The sequence below is a fragment of the Gorilla gorilla genome, chromosome 12 (assembly GCF_029281585.2).
Source record: "Gorilla gorilla gorilla isolate KB3781 chromosome 12, NHGRI_mGorGor1-v2.1_pri, whole genome shotgun sequence".
Lineage (NCBI taxonomy): Eukaryota > Metazoa > Chordata > Mammalia > Primates > Hominidae > Gorilla > Gorilla gorilla.
In genome coordinates this window covers 64241801-64260841 of record NC_073236.2, presented here as the reverse complement: position 1 = coordinate 64260841, position 19041 = coordinate 64241801, and the positions used below count along the sequence as shown (strand labels likewise).

At 40.4% G+C, this 19041-nt stretch overlaps 1 protein-coding gene across 7 annotated transcripts in view; it reads right to left on the bottom strand.

Moving 5' to 3' along the window:
• Window positions 1-19041, bottom strand: part of EVA1A (eva-1 homolog A, regulator of programmed cell death) — a 155648-nt gene that overhangs the window by 30803 nt on the left and 105804 nt on the right. The gene's annotated exons all lie outside the window — the stretch shown is intronic.

The following is a 19041-nucleotide window of genomic DNA, read 5'->3' as shown; positions in this document are numbered from 1 at the left end:
TGGAGCTCTGAGCATTGAGCTGTCCCCACTTCACGTGTGCACACTCATTCGTTCGTCATCATCACACCCTTCCAACTACTGTGGCTTCCGACTTCTGCTTATTGATTACTATATAGAGACACATCTCAGCTGCTTCTTCCCCAAAATGGATTGGTGGCTCCATCCTATGTTAATTTTACAGGTCAAGAAAATAAGGGCAAGAAAGAAAAGGAAACTGGAAGCATGGGACGGGTAACTGTCTACAGACTCATGTACCAAAGTGCAGAAGTAGGTCTTTGAGGCCCATTGACCTTCCACTCTACACTGGTGAAAACTATCAGGCACTGACCCTAGGACAATCACAGGGAGTCTGAAGAGCAAAAGCTCAAATGGAAAAACAGTCCTTATATCACTGGCTGGGGAGAGGATACACACGGCCCCAGAGAAATAACTGAGTGGAGAGAAACCCCGATTTTCTTTGTAGCGCTGATAAGCACCTGGGGATGATACATCTAACATGCCAGCCTGCCAGCCACTTGGCTTCCACTGCCCCATCAACCTTCCCCTCCCAACCATCACAGTGAATCATTTCCAGAGATGTATCCTGGACCTTGTCATCACCTGGAAAGGTTTTACCTTTGAATACTGGGTTGTGAACTCCGTAAGGGCAGGGACCATGCCTTAATTCTTATCTTTGTTCTCAGAGTTTCCCACAATAAGTGCATAGAGCTAATGCTCAGGGACTGTTTGCTGGATGAATGACTCACACTGAGAAATCTCACTCTCCAATCAGAACCTCTATCTTACCTCTCTGATATGGTTTGGCTGTGTCCCCACTGAAATCTCATCTTGTAATATAGTTCCTATAATCCCCAACTGTTGTAGGAGGGACCCAGCTGGGGGGTAATTGAATCATGGGGCAGTTACCCCCATGCTTCTGTTCTCCTAATAGTGAGTGAGTTCTCATGAGATCTGATGGTTTTATAAGGGGCATTTCCCCCTTTTGCTCAGTACTTCTTGATGCTGCCACGTGAAGAAGGACATGTTTGCTTCCCCTTCCACCATGATCCTAAGGCCTCCTCAGCCATACAGAACTGTGAGTCAATTAAACCTCTTTCCTTTATAAATTACCCAGTCATGGGTATATCTTTATTAGCAGCTAGAATCTGCTTTATTAGCTGAGTATATCTTTATTAGCTGAGAATACTGCTATGCACTCTCCATACCTGAATCAAAGTAAACGTGCTCCCCAAGCTCTCTGAGGCTTCTATCTTCTCATCCCCTCCCTGCTCACTCAGTTTATCACTGTCATCCTAGATTCATCTTTTCTCTGCACAGCCTGGCTACTACAACTACACTACATGCTGCTCTCACCAGGACCCTTCTGCTGCCCTCTCCTCAACCTCACGCCTAACTCCCAAAGCACTCCAACCCTCACCTGTCTGCTCTCCTCCCTACAGGCTAGTGCTTCTGAAAAAATATAATCATTCATATTTGCAGCATTGCAAATGCTGAGTTTACAAAATCAATGGAGGCCCCCAGTGCTGCTAGGAAAGCTTACATGTATGTCCCTGACATCTTACTTTCTCACTTTCTCATTCTTCAATCTTCTCATTCAATCTTCTCAGCTTTCCAGAGAAATAGAGGGCACCCTACATGAACTCTAACTTTCCTCCCTTCCATCTCATTCTGACCTTCCTTCCTTCTGTCTCTAAGGAATTTTCACCTGTGCTTTCAAATTATTTCCTCCTTCTTCCTACAGGACATGGTTCCACTAATGAATGATTCTTCTTTGACTTTCCCTTTTCTGGCTGATCTCCATCTCTCTATATAAATAGGTAGGAAGATAGATGGATTGATAGATAGACAGGTAGGTAGATAAATAGATAATATGTATATAGAGTGATTACATATATATGTATAATTCTCTTTCTCAAAATTTTAGTCTTTCACTTTCTCCTCACCTTCTTGCCCCATATACAAAATGCATATATATAAACACACATACATATATACATTCTATACTTATATACATACATATATAAATATACAATGTATATATGTATGCACGCATGTATATATGTATGTGTACATGAATATCTATTGTTCTTTCTCAAATATTTGCTTATTCTTTCCAAATCACTATCTCAATCTCTCTGTCTTTTGATCTACTGCCCTTATCTCCTTTTATCTACTATAAACTTACCTAATTTCCCCCACCTTTAAGCAATCTTCCCTTTGCTCAACCTCCACTGTAGTTTCTTATCACCCATTCTACTTCCCTTCACAGCCATACATCTTCATAGGAACTTATATTTCCTCTTTCCATTTCTTCCATCAGTCCCTCCTTGGCCTAAAATATCTGGCTTCATATCCAGCCTGTCTACCAAAGCATTGTTGGTAAGGTGGCCATAGTGAAACAATCAGCTTTGTGCTTCTAACGATTGCTCCAGCATGGAGACTATGAGCTCCTGGCTGTTGAGGGGGCTCTTGTGTCCCATCCTTCTGCATTTGTGGTAGCTAACACAGTTCCTGGCACATAAGTGCTTTAAAACAAATTCTGTCTCAATGATGGGAGTCAAGGTGTGTGAGGCTAAGATTGTCAGACATGGGCCTTAAAACAGAATGAACAATATCCTCAATGACACTGATATAGACCTCAAGAAAAATCTTTGTCTTGATTTGAACATAAAGGACCAGGGTTAAGAAATGATATGGTCCTAGTCAAGACTCACGTGGTGGTGGCCACAGACCACAGGAATACCAATGCTGTTACAGCAGGGCTCTAACACAGAGCCTGAAGCCTTCACTTAGCACTATGCAGAGGTCAGTACCAAGGGTGGTTCACAAAAAGTTTCTAACTTTAACACACTGTGATGCTGTTTAGCCTGGAGGCTGCCTACCTTCCTATCCCAAGGCAGAGCTTGCTTGTCTTAAATCAATAAATATTTATTAAGCCCCACCAGAACCATTTATTTAGCAAGCAATCTGCAGCTACTAAGGAACTGAAAATTCTCTGAAGGAAGATCCACATCTTACTCACCTCTGTGCCCAATGATTGACTCATAGTGCTTCCTTTGAATGAATAAATCCAGAAATGAGCAAATGTGGTCAGCGATCTACCTACCTGCACTGCAAGCAGAATCAAGTGTAAATGCGATGTAAATTAAGTGGACAGTTGGGAAAAGAATAATTAATTTCAATAATAAGGTAGCAATGTAGAGGACCCATAAAGACTTCATAGAGAGGTAACATTCAAATTGAATGTTGAGCAACTGCATATTAATTTAACTACTGAGTATTAATTTAATAATGAATTATACTAATAGTCCACATTTATTGAGACCTTTCTCTTCAACCAGATAATTTGCTAAGTGCTACTTAATTTAAGTTTCATAACAGTCCCATGAGGTAGATGCTATTATCCTTGTTTTTCAGATGGGAAAACTGAGCTATGGAGAGGTAAAGTTGCCTAAGATCACCTAGCTAGAAAATGATAAAGTTGGAATTTAAACTTAGTCAGTCCAACTCCGGTGCTCTTAACTTTGAAACTATACTTTGCTAGAGTAAAGCAAAGCACTGGAGACAGAAGGAAGAGCAGGAGCTAAAGTACACGACACATCTTTAGCACAGGAGCAAAGGGATAGGCAGAGAAATTGAACAGAAGTCAAAGCTGCAAAGGCAAAGTTGGAATTGCATTTTGGTGGATCTGCAGTGCCTTACAGAGGTTGAGCTTTATTTTATGGACAGTAAATAATATTAACAGGAGAGTGACATGGTCAGTTCTGCCTTGTAGGAAGAAAACACTGGCAGAAGTGTGCAGGATGTGTTGGAGAAGCCAGAGATAGTCTGAAAGACTTGTTGGGGGTTCAACTCAGTAGTCCAGATAAAGGATAATGCACACCAAGAACCAAGGAGATGAGGTAGCTGAAGAAGCCAGCAATCCAGAAACCCGACACAACTGGTGCAGACAAACAGACTCCCAACAAATGCCTGCTCTCTCTAGCCAGAGGACCAGGAAAGGAGTGTTCTAGCAAGACAGAAAACTCTTAGACAATAGCAACTCTACTTCAGCCAAACATCATTTTAAAAAACAAAAAACCCATGGCCTCATCCACACCCACACCCACACCAGCAAAGCCTGGGTAGATAGCCTAGACTTTCACCCTTAAGAGACCATAGCAAGAAACTCCAACACCCTTGCCAGAGTGATGTCAGAGAAGGCCCAAGGGGAGAGATGAGACTTTCATCTGAGATTGCTAGTAATGAGCTACCTTCCCTGGCAATATCAGTAAGGACTACATGGGAAGCCTGGACATCCGCCCCCTCCTAGAAATAACTAGATACTCCTCCCCCTCCCCCTCTCCTCTGGGGTATCAGAGGCAGCCTAGTCAGGACTCTCATCACTACCAGTGGTTACAAGCCCCACATCAGTGGAGACCACATGGGATCCAGAACTCCCATCCTCATCCAGCAGTAATGAGGAGTCAATCAACTGATGTGAACACTAAGATGATAGGGATAATAGAATTATCTGGCAAAGATTTTTAAACACCATGATTTAAAAAATACTTCAACAAGCAATTATGCACATGCTTAAGATAAATAAAGAAATTAAAAGCCTCAGCAAAGAAATAAAAAGTCTCTGCAAATAAAGAGAAGATATAAGGAAAAAATAGAATTTTATGATTAAAAAAATACAATAATGAGGAGCATTTGGAGACTCACATTGTGAACTTTTGCTCCAAGAACCACCACAGGAACATACCAGGGCAACTGAAAGAATTCACGAACCCTTTGAAAGCAGTGGCTTGCCACTGCAAACTCCATGAAACAGCCAAAAACACAGTCAGTGCCCGAAGTGAGGGGAGGAAAGTCTGCCTCTGAACATACATCCTCACTGGGGAACCTGGAAATCTAGATCATGGAAGAAAGATTTAACTTTACCTAGAGCTGAAATGAATTTAGAGAGCTGAGCAAAATATAAAAGTAGAAGAAGCAGTGGGAAGTGCCCTGTAGGCACTCCTGATCCCCAGGGAAGCCCAGCGAAGCCATTTCTCACTTTATCTCACAGGGTTCCTAGGGGAAGGCAGCCAGTGGAATTGGGGAAGGGCCACGGGGAGAAAGAGACTTGCAGCTGAACTTTGTAATAATTTTGATCAAGTATGAATTTTCCTCAGATTCCTAGGCAGAATCTGAGGGGTGGGGGCGAATAGGAGGTGCAGATATGAGCACAGAAGCTGCGGCAGTCAGGGAGGGGTGAGGCCTGAAAGCCCTGCTTGCTTTCTCAGCAGGGAGGCTTGTAGCCTGGGGCAAGATCTCAGCCCTGTGCACCAGAGGCCTGTAAATAAATTCAGCTCTGTTGGCTGTTGGCAGGAGTGAGACTGGCCTTGCTGGCTGTGTGGGAGCTGGGTGAGGTCTGTCACTGCGGGCTTTCCCCGACTTCCCTGGCAATCTTTATGAAACATCGGAAGCAGCCATAATCCCCTTTGGAACATAACTCCATTGGCCTGAGAACCACTGCCCCGTCCCCCCAAGTGGTCTCTGCAGGCACCACCCAAGAAGAGTCTGAGCTCAGACACACCTAGCCCTACTCCCACCTGATGGTCTTTTTCTACCCACCTTGGTAGCTGAAGACAAAAGACATAAACTTGCAGGAGCCCTATAGCACCCCCCATTGCCTGAGAAACCCGAGGTTATCCAGGTGACCTTAGGGCAAGCTTGCATCCCCCAATATAACCACAGCTGATGCTCTCTTGAAAGCTCCTGGCTGGAGGGCAACCAACTCAAGCCATTACAGCAACTCATGACAGAACAACCCTGCTCCAAGAAAGGAGAAAACAACAGCTAATTTCACTATCTGTAACAACCTGGCTAACCAGAGGTCCTGAATCTGTCTGTGTGACAACTTCACTATAAGCATAACTAGCATTTAAGAAAACCAATGCACTAAACAAAACTACAACCAAGGACTCTCACAGAATCCACTTCACTCTACTGCTGCCTCTACCTGAACAGGTGCTGGTATCCATGGCTGAGAGACCTGAAGATAGATCGCATCAGAGGACTATTTGCAGACACTCCCCAGTACCAGCCTGGAGCACGGTAGTTCAGCAAACTCTAACCCTAACACTAACCTTAAATATATATGCACCCAACACTGGAGATCCCAAATTTATAAGACAATTACCACCTGACCTAAGAAATGAGATAGACAGCAACACAATAATAGTGGGGAACTTTAATACCCCACTGACAGCACTAGACACGTCATCAAGACAGAATGTCAACACAGAAACAATGTGCTTAAACTATACCCTAGAACAAAGGAAATTAACAGATATTTACAGAATATTCTGCCCAACAACAACAGAATATACATTCTATTCATCAGCACACAGAACATTATTCAAGATAGACCATATGATAGACCACAAAACAAGTCTCAATTAATTTAAGAAAATCAAAATTATATTGACTACTCTCTCAGACCACAGTGGAATAAAATTGTAAATCAACTCCAAAAGGAACCCTCAAAACCATGCAAATATATGGAAATTAAGTAATCAGCTCCTGAATGATCTTTGGGTCAACGATGAAATAAAGATGGAAATTTAAAAATTGTCTGAACTGAATAATAATGAAACAATCTATCACAACCCCTGGGATACAGCAAAAGTGGTGCTAAGAGGAAATTTCACAGCATTAAATGCCGAAATCAAAAAATCTGAAAGAGCTCAAATAGACAATCTAAGGTCACACCTTAAGGAACTAGAGAAACAAGAACAAACCAAACCCAAAACATAGGAGATGAAAAGAAGTAACAAGGATCGCAACAGAACTAAATGAAATTGAAATAAAAAAAAATACAAAAGATAAATGAAACAAAAAGCTGATTATTTGAAAAGATAAACAAAATTGTTAGACCATTCATGAGATTAACCAAGAAAAGAAGAGAGACGATCCAAACAAATTCAATTGGAAAAGAAACAGGAGATATTACAACCGATACAACAGAAATACAAAGGATCATTCAAGGCTACTATGAACACCTTTATGCGCACAGACTAGAAAATCTAGAGGGGATGAATAAATTCCTGGAAATACACAGCCCTCTCTGGATTAAACCAGGAAGAAACAGTAACTCTGAATAGATCAATAACAAGTAGCAAGATTGAAACAATAACAAAAAAGTTGCCAATAAAAAAAAAATCCAGGACCAGATGGATTGGCAGCTGAATTCTATCAGGCATTCAAAGAAGAATTGGTACCAATATTGCTAAAACTATTCCAAAAGATAGAGAAAGAGAGAATCCTTTTGAAATCATTCTATGAAGCCAGTATCAGCCTAATACCAAAACCAGGAAAAGGCGTAACAAAATAGAAAACTACAGACCAATATGCCTGATGAACATAGATGCAAAAACCCTCAACAAAATACTAGCTAACTGAATCCAACAGTATATGTAAAAAAAAAGTCCACCATGATCAAGTGGGTTTTATACCAGGGATACAGGGATGGTTTAACATACACAAGTCAATAAATGTGATACACCACATAAACAGAATTAAAAACAGAAATTATATGATCATCTCAGTAGATGCAGAAAAAAAATTTGACAAAATCTAGCATCTCTTTACGATTAAAACCCTCAGCAAAATCAGCATGGTAGGGACATATCTTAAGGTAATAAAAGCCATCTATGACAAACTCACAGCCAACATTATACTGAATGTGGAAAAGTTGAAAGCATTCCCCCCGAGAACTGAAACAAGACAAAAATGCCCACTTTCACCACTTCAATTAAACACAGTACTGGAAGTCCTAGCCAGAGCAATCAGAAACAGAAAGAAATAAAGGTCATTCAAATTGGTAAAGAGGAAGTCAAATGGTCACTGTTTGATGATGATGTTATCATATACCTGGAAAACCCTCAAGACTCATCAAAAAGCTCCTAGAACTGATAAATGAATTCAGTAAGGTTTCAGGATGCAAAATCAATGTATACAAATCAATAGCACTGCTATACACCAACAGTGACTAAGCTGAGAATCAAATCAAGAACTCAGTCACCTTTACAATAGTTGCAAAAACAAAAATAAAGTATTTAGGAATATACATAACCAAGGAGTACTCACCTTACTCCTGCAAGAATAGCCATAATTTAGAAATCAAAAACTAATAGATGTTGGCATGGATGTGGTGAAAAGAGAACATTTTTACACTGCTGGTGGGAATGTAAACCAGTACAACCACTATACGACAGTACAGAGATTCCTTAAAGAACGAAAAGCAGATCTGCCATTTGATCCAGCAACCTCACTACTGAGCATCTACCCAGAGGAAAATAAGTCATTAAATGGAAAAGACACTTGCACATGAATGTTTGTAGCAGCACAATTCGTAACTGCAAAAATATGGGACCAGCTCAAATGCCCATCAATCAATGAGTGGATAAAGAATATGTAGTTATATATATATATATATATAATATTCTATATATGATGGAATACTACTCAGCCATAAAAAGGAAAGAAATAATGGCATTCTTAGCAACCTGGATGGAGTTGGAGACCATTATTCTAAGTGAAGTAACTCAGGAATAGAAAACCATACATTGTATGTTCTCACCTTTAAGTGAGAGCTAAGCTATGAGGACGCAAAGGCATAAGCATAATACAATGCAGTTTGGGGACTTCGGGGAAGGCTGGGAGGAGGGTAAGGGGTAAAAGACTATACATTGGGTACAGTGTACATTGCTTGGGTGATACTTGCACCAAAATCTCAGAAATCACCATTAAAGAACTTATCCACGTAATGGCTGAGAGCGGTGGCTCACGCCTGTAATCCCAGCACTTTGGGAGGCCAAGGCGGGCAGATCACGAGGTCACAAGATCGCGACCATCCTGGCTAACACGGTGAAACCCCGTCTCTACTAAAAATACAAAAAAATTAGCCGGGCGTGGTGGCGGGTGCCTGTAGTCCCACCTACTCGGGAGGCTGAGGCAGGAGAATGGCGTGAACCCAGGAGGCAGAGCTTGCAGTGAGCCGAGATCAGGCCACTGCACTCCAGCCTGGGCGACAGAGTGAGACTCCGTCTCAAAAAAAAAAAAAAAAAAAAAAAAGCTTATCCATGTAATTAAACAGCAGCTGTTCCCCAAAAACTATTGAAATAAAAAAAATTTTAAAATAAAGAAATGACAGGACACTTGGCATATGAAAAGAACTAAAGGAATAAAGGAATTGAATAAGGAAATACTTGTAACACAGCCAGTGTTTATGTGAGTGAAACTTGGTATTGTAGGTCTGGTAATTAAAAGAAAAGGTTATGTTTATTTTTATTAACAACAATAATAAAAGCCAACATTTATTAAGTACATTCCACACAGTAAAAAAATACAATAACCAAAATAAAAAGCTCAAAATAAATAGATGGGCTTGATGGTAAATGGAGGAGGCAGAGGAAACAATGAGTGATCTGAAAGACAGAATGATAGAAATTACTTAGTTGAACTACAGAGAGAAAATAGACTGGAAAAAAAATGAACAGAATCTTAGGGACCTGTGAGATTATTACAAAAGACCTAACATTTGTGTCACTGGAGCTCCAGAATGAAAGAAGGAAGAAGAGGAACTGAGAAAATAATCAAGAAATAATGGCTTTAAAAAATCCAAATTTGTCAAGAAACATAAACTTACAGATTCAAGAAGCTGAGCAAATCTCAAATGGAATAAATCCAAAGAAATCCATGTGAAGACACACTGTAATTAAACTTTTGAAAACTAAAGACTAAATAGGCTGAGTGTGGTGGCTCAAGCCTGTAATCCCAGCACTTTGGGAAGCCGAGGTGGGCAGGTTACTTGAGCTCAGATGTTTGAGACCAGCCTAAGTAATATGGCAAAACCCCATCTTTACTAAAAATACAAAAATTAGCTGGGTATGGTGGCATGCACCTGTGGGTCCCAGCTACTCAGGAGGCTGAGGTGGGAGGATCACTTGAGCCTAGGAGGTTGAGACTGCAGTGAACCGAGATTGCCCCACTGCACTGCACTCCAGCCTGAGTGACAGAGTGAGACCCTGTCTTTAAAAAAAAAAAGAAAAAAGAAAGAAGAAAGAAAGAAAAAAAAACCCAAAGACAAAAACATTGAAAGCTGCCTGAGAAAAACGGCGTCTTAGCTATAGGGAAAAAACAATTCAGAACACAGAGGATGTTTCATTGGAAACCATGGAAGTCAAAAGGCAGTAAGTAGCACAATGTATGTTTCAGCGGCTGAAAGAAATGAACTGTGAATCCAGAATCCATACCCGGCAAAACTGCCCTTCAAGATGTAGGGGAAACCAGACATTCTCCAATGAAGGAAAACTAAGAGAAATTGTCACCAGCAGACCTACCCAAAAAGAATTACTAAAGTCCTCTAAAAAGAAAGAAAAGAATTTTAAAAAGATACCACGAGATATCAAGAAAGAAGAAAGCACAAATATAGGTAAATACAATGGGCTTTCCTTTTCCTCATGAGTTTTCGTATTTAACAGTTGAAGCAAAAATGTTAACACTTTCTGATGTGGTTCTGAATGTATATAAAGGAAGCCAGGTGCAGTTGCTCACACCTGTAATCCCAGCGATTTGGGAGGTGGAGGCAGGAGGGTCACTTGAGACCAGGAGTTTTGACCAGCCTGGGCAACATGGTGAGACCCCAATCTCTAAAAAATAATAATAATTATTTTATTTTATTTTATTTTTTATTTTTTTATTTATTTTTGAGACCAGAGTCTCGCTCTGTTGCCCAGGCTGGAGTGCAGTGGCGCGATCTTGGCTCACTGCAAGCTCCGCCTCCCAGGTTCACGCCATTCTCCTGCCTCAGCCTCCCGAGTAGCTGGGACTACACGCGCCCACCACCATGCCCAGCTAATTTTGTTTTTGTATTCTTAGTAGAGATGGGGTTTCACCGTGTTAGCCAAGATGGTCTCGATCTCCTGACTTCATGATCCTCCCGCCTCAGCCTCCCAATAATTTAAAAAAGTACTTAGCAGGGCATGGTGGCAAATGCCTACAGTCTCAGCTACTCAGGATGCTGAGACAGTAAGATTGCTTAAGTCCAGGAATTCAAGCCTGCAGTGAGCTATGATTGTGCCACGGTACTCCAGCTTGGGCAACAGAGAGAGACTTTGTCTCAAACATAAAATAAAATTAAGTTAAAATGAAAAATCAATGTATGTAAAGGAAATATTTAAGACCCACTTTGGAGTAGGGCAAAGGGAAGCAAAGCATGGTAAGGTTTTTATATTTCACTCAAACTGGTGAAATGGCACCAGCAGACGGTAAATATATATATGTAGTAACACCTGGAGCAACCACTAGAAAAACTATATGAAGAAATACACTTAAAAACACTATGAAGAAATCAAAATGGAATTCTAAAACAATGTTCAAGTAACTAAAAAAAAAAGAAAACAGAGGAACAAACAAACAGAAAGCAGAAGACAAAAGACAAAATGGCAAACATCAGCCCTAACATCTCAGTAATGACATTAAGTGTAAATAATCTAAATACACCAATTAAAGATAGCTATTGGCAAAGTGGATTTTAAAAATGACCCTTTGTTGGATGCATAGTTTGCAAATATTTTCTCTCATTCTGTAGGTTGTTTGTTACTCTGTTAATATTTCTTTTGCTCTGCAGAAGCCTTTTAGTTTAATTGGATTCCATTTATTTCTTTTGTTTCTGTTGCTTTGGGGTCTTAGTCACAAATTCTTTGCCTCGGTCAATGTCTAAAAGAGTTTTCCTAGGTTTTCTTCTAGAATTCTTATGGCTTCAGATATCATATTTAAGTCTTTAATCCATTTTGACTTAATTTTTGTACATGGTGAGAGATAGGGATCCAGTTTAATTCTTCTACATGTGACTATCCAATTTTCCCAGCACCATCCACTAAATAGGGTATCCTTTCCCTAGTTTATGTTTTTGTGTGCCTTGTCAAAGATCAGTCCAGAATCTCCAAGGAAGTCAAACAAATCAGCAAGAAAAAAAAATCCCATTAAAAAGTGGGCAAATGATATAAATAGAAATTTCTCAAAAGAGGATATACGAATGGCCAACAAATATATGAAAAAATGCTCAACATCACTTATCATCAGGGAAATGCAAATTAAACTCACAATGAGATATCACTTATCCTCACTGGAATGGCCATTATTAAAAAGTCAAAAAGCAATAGATGGCATAGATATGGCAAAAACAAAAACAAAAACAAAAAAACAAAAACGGAACTCTTGTTTATACACTGCTGATGGGAAGGTAAATTAGAACAACCTCTATGGAAAACCATATGGAGATTCCTCAAATTACTAAAAGTACATCTACCATTTGATGAAGCAATCCCACTACTGGGTATCTACCCAAAGGAAAAGAGATCATTATATAAAAAGACACTTGCACACATATGTTTACTGCAGCACAATTCACAATTGCAAGATATGGAATCAACTTAAGTACCCTCAACCAATGAATAAAGAAAATGTGGTGTGTATGTAATTCATTCATCAGTTGAATGCCATAAAAAGAATAACATAATGTCTTTTGCAGCAACTTGGATAGAACTGGAGGCCATTATCCTAAGTGAAATAACTCAAGAATGGAAAACCAAATACCATGTGTTCTCTTACAAGTAGGAGCTAAGCTATGAGTACACAAAGGCATACAGTGATATAATAGACATTGGAGACTCAGAATGGGGAAGGGTAGAGGGAGTGAGAGATGAAAACCTACCCATTGGGTACAACACACACTATTCAGGTGATGGGTACACTAAAGTCCTAGACTTTACCACTGTACGATTCATCCATGTAACCAAAAGATACTTGTACCTCTAAAGCTATTGAAATAAAATGTTTTTAAAAAAACCATGTCCAAACTATACACTATAAGAAACTATAAAAATCCTTTCTTTGATTATTTTCTCAGGCGTGGGCCACCGCACCCAGCCACTGCCAGTATTGTTATATATGAAGTTAGTTTCTTATAGTGTATAGTTGGTACATGGTTTTTTATAGCCAAGGTGGGCAGACTGCTTGAGCCCAGGAGTTAGAGACCAGCCTGGGCAACATGGCAAAACCCCGTCTCTACAAAAAGTACAAAAATTAGCCAGGCATGGTGGTGCACATCTGTAATCCCAGCTACTCAGGAGGCTGAGGGGGGAGGATGGCTTGAGCCCAGGTGGCAGAAGTTGCAATGAGCTGAGAGCACGCCACTGCACTCCAGCCTGGTGACAGAGCAAGACCCTGTCTTAAAAACAAAACAAAGCAAAAACACCTCCCCCCCCTCCAAATAAAACAAAGCACAAAAACAATATTGTCAGGTTTAAAGAAAAAGGATAAAATTTTTATATTATGCAACCATTAACCAATAGAAAACGAGTCTAAATTGATATCTATTAAGTCTATAAAGTAGACTTTAGAGCAAAGAAAATTACCAGAGGGTCTTTGAAAAAAAATCTGTAAAATTGGCAAACCTATAGCAAGACTGACCAAAAAAGAAAGAAGTTACAAATTACCAATATCAGAAACAAAACAGTAGATATCACTAACAGACCCTGCAGATGACAAAAAATAGTAAGTAAATACTAGGAACAACTCCTACACACATAAGTTTGACAATTCAGACAAAATGAACCAGTTCCTTGAAAAACACGAAGTACCACAACTCATCCAATATGACAGAGATAATTTGAATAGCCCTATAGCTATTAAAGAATTGAATTTGTAATTTTAACCCCCCCCCCCCAAAAAAAACAACTTCAGGCCTAGATGGTTTCACTAGAAAATTCTATCAAATGTTTAAAGAAGAATTAGTGCCACTTCTACACCATCTCTTCCAGAAAATCAGAGAAGAGGGGATACTTCCCAATTCATTTCATGAAGCTAGCATTACACGGATACCAACCCCAGACAAAGATAGTGCAAAAAAAGAAAACTCAAAGCCATCAGGAACATAGATAAAATAAAAAAAATCCTTAGCACAATATTAGCAAGTAGAATTCAGGAACGTATAAAAAGGATTTTTTTCGTAATGACTTTTTATGACATGACTACATGGGGCTTATTTCAAGAATGCAAGGCTTATTCAAAAATCAATTGATGTAAACTGCCATTAGTAATAGGCTAAAGAAAAAAAGTCATGTTAATTGATGCAGAAAAATTTTTTCAAAAATTCAACACCCATTCATGATTTTAAAAAATTCTCAGAAAAATATGAATAGAGGGGAATTGCCTCAACTTGATCTAAAAGACCTATAGCTAACATTATACATCATCATGAAATACTCAGTTTACTCTTTAAGATCAGAAACTAGGTAAAGATGCCCACCCTCCCCACTCTTAAATCAACATAACACTGTAAGTTCTAACCATTACCTTGAGGCAAGAAAAGGTACTAAAAGACACACAGATGAGAAAGGAAGAAATAAAACTGTCCCTATTTGCAGGTGATATGGCTGTCAATAGAGATCCCAAGGAATCTACCCAAAAAACCTCCAGGTATGCCCTGGACATTTGTCCTTCCAAATCTCATGTTAAAATGTGTTCTCCAATGTTGCAGGCGGGACCTGGTGGGAGGTGTTTGGGTCATGGAGATGGATCCCTCATGAATGGCTTGGTGTTGCCCTTGTGGTAATGAGTAAGTTCTCATTCTATTACTTTATGCAAGAGCTCACTGTTTAAAAGAGCCTAGCATCTCTCTTGCTCCTTTTTACCATATAACATGCCTGCTGTCCCTTAGTCTTCCGCTATGAGTAAAAGCTTCCTGAGGCCTCACCAGAAGCCAAGCAGAGGCTGATGCTATGCTTGTACAGTCTGCAGAATGATGAGCCAAATGAACATCTTTGCTTTATATTACCCAGCCTCAGATGTTCCTTCTGCAAACCAGACTAATACACCTCTTAAAACTAGTGAGTTTAGCCAGGTGTGGTGGCTCACACCTGTAATCCCAGCACTTCGGGAGACTGAGGCAGATGGATCACCTAAGGTCAGGAGTTCGAGACCAGCCTGACCAATATGGTGAAACCCTGTCTCTACTAAAAATATGAAAGTTAGCTGGGCATGGTGGCATGCGCCTGTAGTCCCAGCTTCTCGGGAGGCTGAGACAGGAGAATTGCTTGAAGCCGGGAGCGGAGGTTGCACCACTGGGAGCCGAGATTGCACCACTGCACTCCAGCCTGGGTGACAGAGTGAGACTCCATTCCCCCTGACAAAAAATAAAATAAAATAAAACTAGTGAGTTCAGCAAGGTTGCAGGCAACATAAACTTACAAAAATCAACTGTATTTCCATATACTAAGAGTGAACACTAAAGTTAAAAAATACAACACCATTTACTGTTGCCTAAAGAATGAAATACAGTCCTGCACCACATTAATGAAGTTTTGGTCAATGACAGCATGTTGTATAAATGAGATCACAATATGCAACCTTTTGGGATTGGAAACATGAATATTTATAGCAGCTGTATTTGCAATAGCCCAAAACTGGAAACAATTCATATGTCCTTCGAAGAGTAAATGTTTAAACAAACTGTAGTACATCTATACCATGTAATACTACTCAGCAACAAAAAAAGAACAAACTGTTGATACACAAGGCAACCTGGATGAATTCCAGAGGATTATTCTGAATTTAAAAACGCAATCCCAAAAGGTTGCATATTGTATGATTTCATTTATACAACATTCTTGAAATGACAAAATTATAGAAATAGAGAATAAATTAGTAGTTTTCAGAGGTTAAGGAAGGATTGGGGTGAGAAAGAAAGTTATTGTAGCTAAAAAACGGCAACATGAGAAATCCTTGTGATGATGCAAATGTTCTGTATCTTGACTGTATCAATGGCAACATCCCGGTTGTGATATTGTACCACAGTTTTTCATGATGTCATCACTGGGGAAACTAGCTAAATGGAACATGGGAGCTCTGCATTATTTCTTGCAACTGCATATACATTTAAAATTATCTCCAAAAAAGTCTAATTAAAAATACATTTTAATGCATAATCTTTAAAGTCTTCCTGAACCATAATCTGCACATTAAATCTTGAGAAATATTGATCTAAAAGTTCAACAAGGATATTAGGGGAAATATCCTCTTTCTCATGAGGAACAGCTGAAAGGATAGAAAATGTTTTATCTTGGGAAATCCTGAAGAAAACTATGAGAGTTTTCTTTTTCCAGAATATGAAGTGATTATACACAAGAAATTAAACTTGGTGTGATGCCAGTAAACAGAACACAGGCTGATGTACAAGAAAGTGCACAAGCTTCAGGATTAACCAAGCATGGGTTTAAACCCAAGCTCCACCATGCCCTATCTTTAAGACTAGACAAGTTAGTTAACCTCCCTGACTTCCCATTTCCTCATCTTTAAAACAAGGCTAATGATTCCCACCTCAATCCATCAATCAGCATCTAAGTAAAGAAATAGACACTGCTTCAGTGTTTGCAGTAGAAGGAATTTAATGCAGGGAATTGGTGGCAGTGGTGAAGATAGAAATATAGGTTACAGGTGATAGAAAAGCTGAGATTTGAAGATTATTGCAATAGATAATGAAGTCAAGAGTATAAAGATCTTCTTAAGTTCATATAACCTTGCATACTTACTAAGGATCAGGCAAAATGGGAAAACTAAAAAATCAAATAATTTTAAAAAATGAAAAATAAAAAAATTAAGTTTGTATGACTTTAAAAAGATAAAATTAGTTGGAGTAAGGTCTTGGGATGGGGTCACGAAGTAATCAGATATTAGCAATAGTAGGCAGTGGGTAATTGAAGGCATAAAGGTAGGAGGCAATGTTGCCAAAGCCCAGGAGCCAGAGTCACCAGGAAGAACCAGGAACCATGGAGGACACAAATAGTGGGAGCTGGAGACATGGAGGAGATGCAGACATTGCTGGCAGGGATGATTTAAGAAGGGAGAGAGGGAAGAAATACTCTGGTTTCCTCTTTTCACTACCTTGCAACCTTCCATAGGTGCAGCAACCTTCCTCCAGAAGGAAACCATAGGTATGGAGCCTGGGGAAGGCAGCCTCCCAGGTCAGCCCCTGCTATCAAGGGCAAAGCAGGAATCAGAAGATAGACACACCTAGGTGTGACACACTCACAGGGTGTTTGTGAGGATGCAGGGCTTGTAAGATACCTGGCACAGAGTAATAGGTTCTCAAGAAATGGCAATTATTATTTTTCAGTGCCAATGTTGCATAATGACATTTAGAGCCACATTTTCTCATCATTTCCTATCTGAATAGATGGAAGCACAAGCTGGGGCTCATTCCACGTAGACTTTGCCAAGAGTACTTATTTTTTCCAAATGAGCAGCACATCTGAGAAATGTGAAAAGCAGCCCTGTCCTAAAGTTTCATTGAATAAAGCAAATGTTGAGTTTCCACAGCTGCTGGCTTCAGCCTACCCAGAGGAATAGTTTTCCTGAAATATTAATCTCGGAAAAAGCCACAATGGGGTAAGCTTGCACAGTAATTCAAGCAGCATGTGCAAAATTTATTTAGCATTTGGCTGGGCATGGTTTTAATTATGTGAAGTCTTCAGAATGAGAAGAAAGTGATTGAAGATGTTTGACTAAGTCAGTCATGGAGGCTGTAGATGCTCCAAGACTCTCTCCAACTTTGGTTTATTTCTGCAGTCCCCAAACTATAAACACAAAGGAAGCTCCCATGGAATCGGACGACGGCACTGTACGAATCAAGATACAGCTAGCAATAAAAACAGAAGACACCAACACCAGCAGTCCAGAGACCTCCAGTATAACATAAAGGCAGGTGTCTATTCATGGTTCCCTACAACCAAGGTAGGGACAGAAGGGTGAGAATCCACAGGATTGTCCAAAACCTGGGAAGCAGCATGCAAGATGCTTTCATTAAAGGTCCCAAGTGAGTACAAGATGCAGAGTGTGTTGTATACCTGCTGGACATCTCATACTTCCTGGGAGTCACTCGCATGGTGTGATGTTGAATGTGAAGTAGGATCTGGAAGTGCAGAGAGGGCCAGGGCCCCTCCCTGAGGAAAACACAGGCATGGGGATGGACTGGGCCTTGCATACAATAGAGCTGAGCCAACCTGCAGAGCTTTAAAACTGTCAACAATCGGCAACCACAAGATGTCCCCTTGGCTGATGGAACAGATAGAAAACTCAGAAGTTATCTTTAAAAACCAGTTTTCAGACTCCAGGTTCTGTCCATAAGTATTAGGGCCCTAGCACCAGCCTGGGGGCAGAGGTTTCTGTCCCAAGAGGGACTATACGAGTCGGAACCTCAGAAAGGGACCACTAATTTTCAGAGACAATCAAAAGCTAGTCCTGTGAGGTAAGACACAGGAGATGGAGATAGGCAGGAAGGTTCTCATGATCAGTCCATCAGAATTGATGCCCTAATCTCTATGCCCTCACGGGGTCAGGGAGACCTGCTGAGTTATTTACTGCCTCAAGTCAGATAAGTCTGGGCATCAAGGTGGGCTGGTCCTAACTAGGAGGAGTGGAGGAGGAAGCTAGACTGTGCTGACCTGGAGTCCAGAACACTGAGGTTATTGGTGGAGGAGCCTCCACTTGCACTTCCCAGAGATCCCTCCAGCTCTACATGTTCTAAGTTCATTCCCCCACCTCACCTGCCTCCTCTTTTCTCTACAGTGTTCATAGTATTCTGAGGATTCCAGTCACACAGGCTCAAACCTGAGGATCACCCTGGACCCTTCCTCTCCCCTGCCCGGAAAATCCTACCCCCTCTCCTTTCTAACCCTCCAACCCACTGTCACTCGCCTAATTCAGAAATTTCTCTCCTTTCTTCCCCCATGCACCCCAATCTCATATAGTGGTGTGATATGATTTGGCTCTGTGTCCCCAGCCAAAGCTCATCTTGTAGTTCCCATAATCCCCATGTGTTATGGGAGGGACCCAGTGGGAGATGATTGAATCATGGGGGTGGGTCTTTCCCATGCTGTTCTCGTGATAGTGAATGGGTCTCACGAGATCTGATGGTTTTTAAAAATGGGAGTTTCTCTGCACAAGCCC